This window comes from Camellia sinensis, chromosome 5 (assembly GCF_055761805.1).
Source record: "Camellia sinensis isolate YWXY chromosome 5, ASM5576180v1, whole genome shotgun sequence".
Taxonomy (NCBI): Eukaryota; Viridiplantae; Streptophyta; class Magnoliopsida; order Ericales; family Theaceae; genus Camellia; species Camellia sinensis.
Genome location: NC_138965.1, coordinates 23,377,303 through 23,391,491, shown reverse-complemented (window position 1 = coordinate 23,391,491; position 14,189 = coordinate 23,377,303).

Below are 14,189 nucleotides of genomic sequence, written 5' to 3'. Positions count from 1 at the left end.
TTGTGCCTCACTGCGAGGTTCCGAGTTGCCATGCTATGGCTTGGGGGTGTTCTGTCTGTTTTTCCCCCTTCTGTACTGTTTTACTGTTTTGTATAGACCGTACTGTTTTGTACAGACGGAATGTTTTCTGTACTGTTCTGTAGGGTTGAGTCCCTAGTTGGATGGATGTGAATATTGTACATACTGTTCTGTACTGTTTATGTGTGAATGTATGAAAAGCCTTTTTGCATACAGACTGTCACAGCTCAATGGACACTATTTATTTACTGTATTGGCTTCCGCCAGGCCCTGTACTCTGTTTTACTGTATTACTGTTCTGCACGCCTTCGGTAATCTCGGATTACTGGCCGGTTACGGTGCTAAACCCATAGGGCCGGGTTTGGGTCGTGACACTTCGTCAACCCCCACATCTAGGGGGGTCTGGGCCACATCATCTTCATCTATTCTCACATTGCTGAAGTCCAAGTCTGGGAACAACTCTTCTGCTTCACGTTTAAAAGTCTTCCAGCCACTGTCCCAGAACTCAGCCATCTCATGCTTGTAGAAGTCCGACCGTTGGAAGCTCTAGATCACTTCCTCTTCACTCCTACTTCCAACGGTCGCTCTCGACGAGTCAGCCCCCCCATCTCCCTCTCTCGCCAAGCTGCTGGCGATAGCGGCATCAATAGCCATCTGGAAGTCAGCGGACCCCTTAAACTGCTCTACCGCTGCACCACATAGGTCGGGGTACGCCGCCCTCTCAGATGCCAACTTGGCCCTCTCCTCTTCCAAGGTCTTCTCCAACCCTGCCTTCTCAGCCACTGACTTGGCCCTCTCGCCGGCCAGGGCCTTCACCATCTTTGCTCTCTCAACCGCCAGTCTAGCTCGCTCGTTCGCCAGTGCCCTCTCCAACTCAGTGATCTTTTGATCTGCTTCTTCCTTTTCTTTGATCGACTGAGTGTGTAGATCTTCATTACAGACCATGGCCTCATCCCACTTTTTGTTGGCAACGGTGCAGGCTTTCTGGGCCTCTTCCAGCTTCTTGTGCTCGCCAGCGAACTGGAACTCGAGCGACACCACCTTGCGGCGTTTCGTCTCCAGCTCTAACTTGGTCGCGAGCAGCTCAGCATTAGCACGATCAGCTGAATAGCCCTGCACCATCGCCAACACCTCCATCTTCTTGGCGTCCTGGGCATACTCCAGCCCTTTAGCATATGCACTCCGCGCGGCTTTCCTCCAGCCCCCGGTCTCCCTCCTTAAAATTTCAAGCTAGGCCTTCACCTCCTCCAGCTTTGCCTTCAGTGGCTCAACTTCACCTTTTGCGCGCACCGCTTTGTTAAGTAAGGCTCCTGCTAAGGCTGTTGCCTCCATCTGGGCCGAGCACAACCCCCTTAGCAGTTCGGCCTCTGTGAAACTTGCCATCAAACGTACGGCCGTGTCCTCCACTACTCCCAAGAGCCGATCTGCAGCAGTCCTAGCTTCACCTCCTTCTCCCTCCAGTCGCCCGAACATTGCTGGAGCGTGGTAAATGGCGGTCTTCAACCTGGCACTTCCTCCTTCTCCTTGGGACACAGGACCCCCCTTGGGCTGTTGCTCTGTCCCCTGCTCAAGGCCAGTCGCTCCACCTTCCACTTGTGTTTCAGGGCCCAGGGGACTCTCTATCCCCTTCGCTGTTCCCTCCAACTCTATTTCGGGGGTCCCCTATGCTATTCTCTCATTCATCCTCTTCAAGGTTGGCCCCTCCTCCCTTTTCTTTACTCTCATCTTCTTCTTCAGCACAACCTCCACCTCTTTTTTGCTCTTTTCCTTCAGAGGATCCACTGGAGGTGGTCGTGGCTCAAAACCGCTCAGGTCATTTTCCCCTAGCGGCTTGGGGCGCGGTCGGACTCGTTCACTCATGATCGGTTTGGGCGGGCAGCCTAACTTCGCCTCTTTGTACTGATCGACCTTGGCAAAGTTGGTTCTGTCCTCCGCTTCTTGCCTCTTCCTCCTCGCCTCTAGTTCTGCTAGCGCAAGGTCTCCGCCGGTCGGCTGAGGGCCCAGCCTTAAGACAAACAAGGCTGAGGGCTAAACGAGGTCGTCATACTTGGCGTCTTCCTTCTCCCTCCACGCTTTCACCTTTTTCACCCTCTCCTCGGCCTCCGCCTCTAACCTTGGCTCAACCGACTTGGTTGGCACCTTTCACACCGTGCGCACTCCTACTCCCCCGTTAGCAGACACATAGAACCATCACGGCCTCCACCCCTTCACTGACGAGGGCAACCCCACTACTAGACCCTTCCATGCCACTCCTCGAGCCCCGCGCACTGCCATTTCTCCCTCCACTCGGTCACCCTTCGCAGTCGGCCCTCCTCACGATCTGTCCCTTCACTCGGTCACCCTTTGCGGTCGGCCCTTCTCACGATCGATTCCTCTGCTCGGTCACCCCTCGCCGTCGGCCCACCTCTCAATCGGTCTTCGCCCCGCCGGTTTCTCACAATCCTCGTTGTCTTCATTATTTCCTTCGTTGGACTAAAGCTGCACTTAGGAATGGGAGACTACTGACATGGTTAAGCCCATAAAGGATATGTCCCACCACCTAAGGTCCAATCCATGATTCAAATACTAAAGCCCAACACTCATGAAACCTAGCGTTACACCAAACACCAATGACATCTACACACTTGGCAAGTAGAGAATCACCCACATCAGCAGACAAAGATCCTGCAAAGTTATTGCACCACACATCAGCCATTAATGAATTTTCTTACAGCATTTATTGCGATAACCTCTCTCCGTCGGGACAGAACGGCCTCACCATAAATAAGGTAAGCTAGAGCATAGACTTTCGGCCAAAGTGACAGGTTAGAAGGGACAACGAAATGATTAACAGAGGATATAAGCAGGCATCGAAGACAAGAGAAAGGTTAAGTTTTTCTATCTTCAATCTATCTCTACATCTTATCTCTCTCTATTCTAACTTGCTCGTCGGAGAGTTCGCTGGGGGACTACCCGTTCCCTATTGAACTCTTGTGCAGGTCTCTCTGTGGATTTGGCTTCTCGGACACCAGTTAGGGAAGCGTAGATCGATCCGACCCGTTCCATCTAGAACTCGCTGCATTATCAAACACCAACAACGCCGTGATCTTCATCTCTCTCCTCTCTCTATCTTCTCTCTCTAAAAATGGAAAACTGGTTTCAATGATTCCTATAATCTCCAATGGTAAAAACGAAGAGGGGTTGTATTAGCCGTTAGCGGTTGAGATGCTTTATCGTGTAATAGGAGGTCTCTTTCCAGAGTTGACATCCTCTCATTTTCCTTGAGCTATTTCCTTATCTCCCTACTTCCAACGATAAACATTTGCTTTGAATTCATCCAACGGTTTAAATTTAATTATTTAAAAATAAAAAATAATAAAACAAATTTAAATTTATTTTTTTGGTCCAAATCTAAACCGTTAGATTAATAATAGAAATACACTTTGAATTGATCCAACGATTTAGATTTGATTATTTAAAAATAAAAAAATAAAAAAATAAATTTAAATTTATTTTTTTACTCCAATCTAAACCATTAAATCAACTCAAAGTGTATCATCACCCTTATAAATAGGAAATTAAAGACAGAACTCAAGGAACGAATCACAACTCGTCTTTCCACCGTTACAATCGGCCAGGTGTCACACGTAGGATGTGCCACTTTAGCAGCCCTGTTACGTGCAGGAGGTAATACAAAAGAAGCAATGCTAGAGTTATCGAATGAAAAATGCTTATTTCAAATATTTTATTAAATATTTTATCAAATATCTTATAAAAATGTGGAATATAAATTTTATATGGGTTTTATATCTATGTAAAATATTTTAAAAAATATTTGATAAAATATTTAGAATTTCTAGTATTACTCTTATCAAATAATTTATTAAAAAAATTATTAAACACTCACATGGTGTGAATCTATGTGAGTGTTTGGTAATTTTTTGATATTATCAAGTATTTTTTTAATACAATTTGATCGTGAGAAAAATTATAGTACATTTTTTTTAATTGTGTGTATTATATATATTTTATAATTAAAGAAAAAAATGGCATAATTTTATATTTTTTTGTAATAACTATAATAAAAAAATATTAAAAAAATTATAACCAAACACTACAAGAGACATAACCAAACATCTCAAAATAATATCATAATTAAATAAAAAAATAATGTAATTAAATATACATATGATATGAGGTGTATATTGTAGAATTAACCTTTGATTGACCCAAATGGATTGCTAATGAATAATTTTATAGACCCAGATGTATGATCTCAAATTGATCCTGAATGAGAATGTGGTTTAGATTAAGGGCTCTTTTAAAAAGATAGATAGATAAAAGAAAAAAAAAAAAAATTTTTGCTTTTTTTTTTTTTTTGGTTACTCTTTGACTTTTCCAAATTGTATTGGGAGTTGGTTTTTTATTAATTTTTTTTTTGTTTTTAAAAATTATCATAATATAATGCCACATCATTTATGAAATTTCAATATTACCATCATACATCTTTTTTGAAATTATCATTTACCCTCCTTATTTACGGGTGTTTGGAAAGTGAATTTGTATGTTAATTTTTTTAGTTATAAGATATTATTGAAGAAATTTTTTTTTGTATTTGAAAAAATAGTTAGATTTTTTTGTGGTTGAATGTGATGTTTGTGAGAGAAAAAGTGAAATGATTATGAAGTTGAATGTGATATTTTATTTGAATGTATTTTTTTTAATTTTGTAAAAAATTTGTCTTTTAGTGAAAAAAATCAAAAAAAAAAAAAATCCCAAACCTAAGTTTCCAAATAAGGGGGGTATTTGGATAAATTTTTGCCATGGCTTATTTTGTCCTTGCGAAAAGAAAAAATACATCCAATAAGCAGCTTTTTTCCTTATTTCCAAAAACCAAAATAGTTGATTTTTTTTGTCTTCTCAAAATGGGTGGGGTTTATATGTAAAATAAATTTGAATTATAAGATGATAATTTTAAATAATTTTTAGATAGTTAAATCTAGATTTGTAGTTTTACTGATTGCTAATATTTGTATAATTTAGGAATGATCGCAGATCAAGTTGAGTCGGGTGATATTCCATTCGCCATCGGTCCAAAATTAGGCTGATTGAAAAAAATCAATTTGCATCCGTCTACCAGTTTGGCGGATGCAGATTGAGCGGGCCCTGCGGATTGGCAGATTGATGCAATCGGTTTTACAATTTGGACTTTACAAACTTTATGCATTTTTTTGAGTTATAATCCACAAATTTTACAATCTCTAATAACTAGTAACCTGAAAAAAAAAAAAAAAAAAGAAAGAAGAAGGTATTATTTGTCTATAATAGGCCATGGCACCACACATGGATATTTTTAAGGTATTATTTCCATTTTCACAAAAATATATATTTTATTATTTATACTCTATGTTGTTATTTGTTAGTAGTTTCTTTTTTCAAACTTCATTTACGGGCGAATCGAGTATATACAGATTTAAAAATATTTCATCCGCATCCATTTGCCAAAAGACACACATTCACACAAAATCAATCAGATTGGGTCAGTTCGGTCGGGTTTAACGAGTTGAATGGATCCATGAACACCCCTAATATAACTTAAATACTTTTTTCCTCTTTATGTGTGACTACTTTTCAGTTTCATCTTTAAATTTTACTTCTTTTTTTTTTTTTACCTTGACCTTATTATTTTAAGTTTATTTTAATTTACTCTTAAAATTAATTTTTGTTTAAAATTAGATAAAAAAAATCACATTAACTGTCATACAACATAAAAAAAATATAATATTATATTGAGATTTAGGTTTGTATCAGAGGTGTAAGTTATATATATAATAAAATATATTTATTCCATGTGGATATGAATGTATCATTTTTTTTTCTAATTTTGAACATAAATTAGATTTTGAAATAAATTGATAAAAACTTGAAACATGAAAAGTCAAAATGGGAAAAAATAAATTTAAAGTGCCAAAGTGAAAAATTAATCAAATATAAAGGGGACAAAGTGTAATTTATCCTAAATATTTTACTAAATATATGGGTGTGGGATTCATGTGAGTCCTATTTAATGGTCATTTGGTAAACTCATTAGGCTAAAAAATCACAAAAAGCCAAAAAGAAGTCAAAAAATACAAATAGATAAAAAAAAACTTGCCATTTCAAAGTCAAAAAGTGAAAAAAGTTAAACAAGAATATCAAACGACTAAAAAAGTCACAAGCTAAATAAGTCAAAAAAGTCAAAAAACTAACTAAAAAAGTCATTACCAAACAAGCACTTAGTGTACGTCTTACACTCACGGAAGTATTGTGTAAAATATTTTATAATTTATTTGAGGGGCTATCATTGCTTGCAAGTAATAAAGGAAGAGTAACATAATTTTAAATAACGATATCAAATATGTATCAATATAAGTGATACATTTATACCGATCGATACAATAGTATTAAAAAGCTAAAATCTCGTTATATGACAGACAAATATGACAAGTAATGATAGGTATATAAAACTTGGCTCTTTTTTTTTTTTTAAATATATATTTTGACTAAATAATTAAGAAAAATTACCCCAAAAAAATCTAAGAATTTGACTCTCATAAGAAAATAAATCTCAAATTTTTAATTTTGTCAATCTAAAACATTATTTTTGATTTGTTTTGAATCTAATAATTCATTAATTCATTTTTGTTAAGTAAAATTGATGAAAAAAATAATATTTTAGTCATTAAAAATGTAGTGTACATAAAATATTTAAAATATTATTTTTCATTGTGATGGGTCGTTTCATACACCAAAAATAAATGCTAAATTATAACAAATTCCTTAGAATAACGGTAAGTCCGGGTATCGATCCACAAGGACAAATGGGAAATTAAACTAATTCAATTGTTAAATTCCTAAATTAATTTTGATAAAAAAATGAGAATTAAAATAAAATTAAGAAATTAGATTGACAATTAAAAGTAGGGTTTAAGATACTAATTTTTTGGAAAATCCTAGGATAAAGAATTCACCACTAACTACATAAATAAGATTTAACATTGGCCATCAATTGTAATTCGGTTTGAACTATCAACTATTTCATAACTACAAGTTTGAAACATTGTTCAAGAGGATTGTTGCATTCAACGTAAAGGCACGAATCATCCCAAGTAGCACGAGTCGTTTGTTCTAAACTATGGTGTAACAACATGACCTGTCTTTCGTAGCATGACTCGTCTCATACTTTGAATACAAACCCAAGAAAAACTAATGTATGGAAAGTATTAAACAATCATAGAGAATAAAATACTTGAAGAGATGAAAATGAAAATATTATAAACTTCTAAAACATCCATATATTTATTCAAACCGTTTCACAAACAAAATCTAAGAAAAATCTCTTTACATGGCTAGAGTTTCATCAAAACCCTAGAAGGAAGAGCCTAGCCACTCAAGGAAGAGTGGGAAGAGGTGGAGAAAGAAAAACCCTCTATGGAAATTGCCTTTGAAGCTTGAGAATCCCCTTTTTCCAAACCCTAGCCTCTTTTCTCTCTTGGAATTTTCAGAATCCTAATTACAGCCTCTTTTCTTCTTTTTATTCCCAACAGAAGAGGCTTCAATTTCCGCACACGCAGCCCTAGGTGGGTTGCTCGAGCGCCCATGTGGGCTGCACGTATGGTGGAGCCTAGCTTTACGTACGGTGAGGTGGCAGGCCGTGAATTTTCACTACTTGCACGAAGAACCTACTTTTGCGCCACTTCTCGCTTGGATTTGTGTATTGCTTGCTAAATCTGTACAAGTGCACAAAACATATCATCTCCACCAAATAAACAATATTCAAAGACTATAAATGTAATTTAAGCGGTCTCAATGTAGTACCTTTCGGCCTACATCACATTGAGTTTAATAAAATACCATTTTCTCATCAATTTTACTTAACAAAAATAGTCAGATGATTTAGATTAAAAATAAATAAAAAAATTTAGAGTTTTAAGTTAACAAAATTAAAAACTAATGGATTTATTTTATTATAAAAGTCAAGCCTTAGAATTTTTTTTGTAATTTCTCCAAATATATATGGAAATATTTTAAACAATTATCAAATGCGTATTAAAACTTGCATTGGATAATTTCATTTTGTGTTTCACCAATTAGATTGTTTATTTTATAAGCTATGTTTGGCATGGGTTTTTTAGGCTATTTTAGTCACAAAAAGATAAAATATATTAAAAAATCAATAAGATAAAACATCACATCTAAACCATAATCATTTTATTTTTTCTCTCACAAAGATTAAAAAACTAAAAAACTCATCCCAAACGAGATTTTTTAGTCCCAAGCTAAAATAGGAAAAAAACCAACTCATATCCCAAACAAAGGCATAATATAGTATAAAATTTTGCAATGTGGTTAATTGGACTTAAAATAGTAAGGGTATGTTTGGTAACGTTTACGTTTTCAGTTTATATTTACAAAAATTTTATAAACTAGTTTTTGTTTATTTTTAGAAAAACATAAATTACAAACGCGTTTGGTAATTGACAAAATGTTTAAAAAATTTTAAAAATATATAAAAGAGTGAGAAATGGCAAGTGACGGCAGAAGACGGTGGTGGAAAGTGATGACGGTGGGTGGTGGGTAGTGGGTGGCGGGCGGGTGGGTGGGTGACGGTGGCTGGTAGCGGGTGGTAGCGAGTGGGTGGTGACGGGTGGTGGTGGCAGGTGGGTGGCGGTTGGCGGGTGGTGGCGGGCGGTGGTGGTGAGTAGGTGGGGGGTGGTGGTGGTAGGTGGGTGGGTGACGATGGCGGGTGGTGGGTAGTAGCGAGTGGGTGGTGGGTGGTGGGTGGTAGTGGCGGGTAGGTGGCGGGTGGTGATGGTGGGTGGTGGGGGGTAGGTGGCGGGTGGTGGTGGTGGTGGGTGGTGGTGGCAGGTGGATGGTGGTGGTGGTGGTTGGTGGGTGGTAGTGGCAGGTGGGTGGCGGGTGGGTGGTGGTGGTGGCTAGTTGTGGGGGGTGGGTGGTTGGTGGTGGCAGGTGGTGGATGGTGGTGGTAGGTGGGTGGTGAGTGGTGGTGGCAAGTAGATGGCGGGTGGTGGCGGCGGGCAGTGGATGGTAGTAGCGGGTGGTGGGTGGTAGCGGGTGGATGGCAAGTGGGTTGTAGTGGTGGTGGCGGCGACGAGGGATGGGTGGTGGTGGCGAGTGGGTGGCAGGTGAGTGGTGGATGGTGGGTGGTGGTGGCAGGTAGGTGGCGAGTGGTGGTGGCAGGTGGTGGTGAGAGGTGGGTGGTGGGTGGTGGTGGCGGAAAACGGTAGTGGAAAATGGTGGCGGGTGGTGGGTAGTGTTAGGTGGTAAAAAAAAAAAAAAAAACTGAAAACTAAAAATGAAAACACATTTTTTGTGTTTTCATTTTTTGGCCAAATTTATAAATTGAGACCGCTGATTTATAAATAAAAAATTTTACCAAACAAGTTTTTATTTAAGTTTTTAAAATTTTTGTAAATATAAATAGAAAACTGAAAACGTAAGTGTTACCAAATGACACCTAACTAATTTCCTCTTCATTAATGTTAGGGATTGTTAAGTTATATATACTCTTTGAAAAAAAAAGAAGTCAACTTATTAATTTATTTAGATCACATCATCTCTACTTTTTATACGTCTTTTTAATGGCTTATTTTTGTATTGTTTGGTCATTTTTTTTTTACTAACTTTTAAATAAATTTTAGCTTTTAATGAGCATTTTATTTAATCAACAATCCAGGTTCTTTAATAAAATTTTGTTTTTAAAGTTATGTCCAAAAGTTATAATATAAAAGTCAAATGTCAAATAACTAACAAACAGGGATGCTAGAAAAACATATAATTATGATATTTATCAGAGTGAATATATTCACCTTGCTTGAAATTTAGAGAAAATCAATAAACTCCATAGTTTTAGTATAGTAATACTTTTTTTTTAATAACACTAAAAAAATTAAAATTAATATAAATGATGTAAAACATAAAAATAAACAAAAATAAAATATACATCAACATCGTTTTTAATTATATGACTAGTGAATTACCATTAAAAAGGGAGTTGTGGTATTTGAATTAAGACCTTAAAAAAATTTAATATGATTATGTCAAATTTATGAAACTAATTTTTTTTTAATAACTCAAGGTGTTCAGATCAGTTTATGCGCACCTTAACTAATCTCTAGGAAACTAATCCCACCGTCCATTAGTGAGGGGTCCAATTAAAGCTAGAGTAGAACTCCGTGTGGACGAACTCAGCATAAGAATGGATAGCACCTAAGAGATTTTGAACTTGAGATCCATAGAGGAGTGAACTCGTAAATCCCAAACCTACACCACTCGATAAACCTAGAAGTTGATTTATGAAACTTATCATATTGTATTTTTTTCAAATCTTAAAGGATGTTAGTTGAATTTATCTTTTTTTCTTTTCAATATTAAAATATGTGTAAAGAGTATTTTGGACAAGGTGAAAGATTAATAAAAGTTTTGAAATTAAAGAAGAAATTAGAAGTTCTTGAATTGCAGTTTGTATATTTTTCTTTATTAATTTGAAACTAATCATTCTTAAGATTACAGAATTGAATGATCAAATAATAGATAGAGAAGTTTAAAGGTCAATGCACAACAAATCAAAATTAAGATCAATCCCAAATTTTAGTTCATTGATTATGCGGATTTATTTCGTGAAATTTAGAAGCTGAAAACTAATAATAATAAAACAGAAATAAAAATGACTATTTTTATCAACTTCTAAAATATCATCCATTTCAACTTAAAAAGACTCGCTCTCGCAAGAGCTTACTTTCGTTAAAGATATACTATAAGCAAACGGGTGAGAATTTGCATGTTACAGAAGACAAAAGATGGTTAAAACAATCTTGATGGTTGTTTTTTGTTGCAGGGAAGGGAATTGATGAAGTGTGAGCTCATGAGCTTCAAACACTTGGAAACAGTCGTAAACATGCGTCGCTTAATGCTTCCTCTAACCGGAGGGACTACGACTTTGTTCTTTTCTGTTGTTAAATTTGCTATCTTTGGCAGCTTCTCCAACTCAATCTTCTTCCCCTTGAACATCTTATATGTATATATATATGGACTCTTTATGTTTTTATGATGTGTATAGGGAGAGAGAGAGAGGGAGAGAGAGAGAGAGAGAGAGAGAGGGAGATGAGAAGGGTTTTGTGTGAAGAGGAGTGAGCAAGAAGGGGTGTATATAGGGAAACAGAAGGGCTTTCAAATACATTTGAATCCTGCACAAGGAATCTCTCTCTAGCTCATGTTTTTATGAGGAAAAGTGAGAGAAAATGAGAGTGTAGAGAGAGAGAGAGAGTGAGAAAATGAGAGTTGGAGAAAGAAGAGAGGAGAGTTATGAGGAAAAGAGAGAAAAAATGGAGTTGGAGAGAGACAGAGAGAGAGAGAGAAAAGAGGGTTGGAGAGAGAAAGCAAGGAGGCTTGTTTTAGCGAGAGAGGAGAGAGAAAATGAGAGTTAGAAAGAGAAGAGTGGACTCACGTGGGCACTTAAAGAGGAGGGAGAAATTGAGAACAACAATGATTCATTCCACTAAAAGTATCACCATTAATAGCACTAATGTATTAAAAAAGTAAAAAAAAAAAAAAAATATAACTCCAAGACCAAAACATCACATCATTAATGGCAGAACCCACTGCCACCTAATTAGTGGGAGCACTAATTAGTGCTCCCAAGCATTTTTCAATTGAGAATATGAAAGAAGAGGAGAGAGAAAATTGGATGTTTTAGAAAATTGGATGTTTTAGAAAGAGAAAATTGGATGTTTTGGGAGGCAACCATGCTGCAGACCCCCACTGGGGTCGTACCCCCAGTGAGGTGGCGAGTTCTTACTGGCTGACATTTAAAAAAAATAAAAAATAAAATAAAATAGTTTTTTTTTGTCTAATCACGGTGCGCCACCTCATTAGGGGTCGACCCCAATAGGGTCCGAAGCATTTTTTTGGGAGGTATCAAGTTTAAAATTTTTTGGATTAATTTTTTGGGCGTAACATGCGTATGTTTGGAAAGTGGTTTTTGAGGTTTTTTTTGGTTAAAATAGTCACAAAAAATAAAATAAGTTTTTTAGTTTAATAAAATAAAATATCATATTCAACTTATAATTATTACATTCTTTTTCTCACAAAAAAATTAAAAAAGTAAAAAAAGTCAAAATTCATTACCAAATCAAATTTTTTTAATTCCAGGTTAAAATAGTCAAAAAAATCAAAAAATTAAAAAGTCAACCCACTTTCCAAACGAAAGTTAAATTTTAAATTATTGTCATTACAATATTTGGTGTAGGTTTGATACGTTTTTGTTGTGCGAGTCTTGATTGAAACAAAATTTATTTTAGGAGTCGGGATAAGTTCTCAAGTTATAATCTTTTGCTCAGAATGGATAACAAAATATTTTGATGATCTTTGTAAAGGGTGTTGTCTTAAACCTATGAGAGAGTGAGATTTTTTTTGTAAAAAAAATAAAATTTGATCCACCTATAAGAGGAGGGAGAAAATGAGAGTTGTTTAGAGAGAGAATAAAGAGACTGTTTTGGAAAGGGAGCGGGGCACCTAGAGAAAATAAGACTTATTTAGAGAGAGAAGGAGAAAATGAATTGTTTTAAAATGAGACATAGACTTGTTTAGGGAGAAAGAGAAAATGAAAGATTCTGTTTAATTTAATTTTAAAATTATGATTTAAATGTGTAATCATATTTTAATTATAAAATTTGAATTGAATTGAAAAAAAAAATTATTTAGTCAAGATGAATATCCTGAATGGTGCGTAAAAAATTCTTGATGCGGACAAAATTTCATTGTTTATATATTGCGTATATACGAAGTGGGTGTTTGGCAGAACTTTTTTTCAACTTAAATCAGCTTTTGGCTTAAATTATGCTATATTGGTGTATTTGGTACAACTTATGGGCATAGATTATGGCTTAATTTAAGCTAAATTCGGCTTAAAAGTTGAAGTTGCTCCCCAGGTGCTTAATTTTACAACTTATGCGGGAAGCTGTTTAGTCAACTATGTAATGACTTAAATGCCCCTCTTATATTTCAACTATTATAAAAAACCCACCTATATAACATTTGTTCTCCATCACTGTTCATTTGAGAGGGAGAGACAGAGGCGATTTCCGGCATGACGATTTTCGGCGAGTGCGATTTTCGGTGAACGCGATTTCCGGCGAAGACGATTTATAGCACTCAACACTGTTCTTAACTCTCTCTCTCTCTCTCTCTCTCACACACACACACACACACACACACACACGAACCAGACCTCTCACTCCCTCCCTCCTTTCCTTTCTCTCTTCATCGCGCATGTCATCAGCGGCTAGGGTTTCTCTCTCTCTCTCTCTCTCTCTCTCTCTCTCTTCCTCTCTCTTTCCATCGTGATCTGAAACTGGAAATCATCTCTGTCGTTCGCTCTCTCTCCGCTGCCTCCCACACCTACCTTGACGGCCAGTCGACGGCTGGTCATCTATGCCGATCGCTGTTCGCCGGCTGGGTTAAAACCCTAGCACCGGCGGCTGGGTTGAAACCCTAGAAACAAATTGAAGAAAAATAAAAATAAAAATCAATATTAATATTAATTAAAAAATAAAAAAATGAATTAATAATTAATAATTTTAGTTTTATATATTTTTGTAATGAATTAATAAAATGAATATTTTTTATACTAATTAATAATTTTAGTGTTAATTGACACTAATAAATTAAACAAAAATAATAATTAAAAACAAAATAATAAAAATAATATTGAACAAAATAAATTGAAATAAAAATAAAAAAAATAAATTAATCAAAATAATAATAAAAATAATTTATTAATATTGAAATAAATTGTGCAATTTATATCCATTAAATAAATTACACAATTTAATTGTAATGAAAAAGAATAATAAATTAAAAAATAACAATTGTTATATTTAATTGTAACAATTTTTTTTAATAAAAACATAATCAGAAATGTCAAAAAAAATTAATATTGTATATTTTTGTAATGAATTAATTATTGATTGATACCAATTAATAACAATTGTTGATTATTAATATTATTTGATGCTAATAAAAATTAATTATTAATATTAATTGATACTAATTAATAATTTTAGTATTAATTCAGACTAATTAAGCCATTAATTGATACTAATTAATAATTTTAGTATTAATTGATACTGATT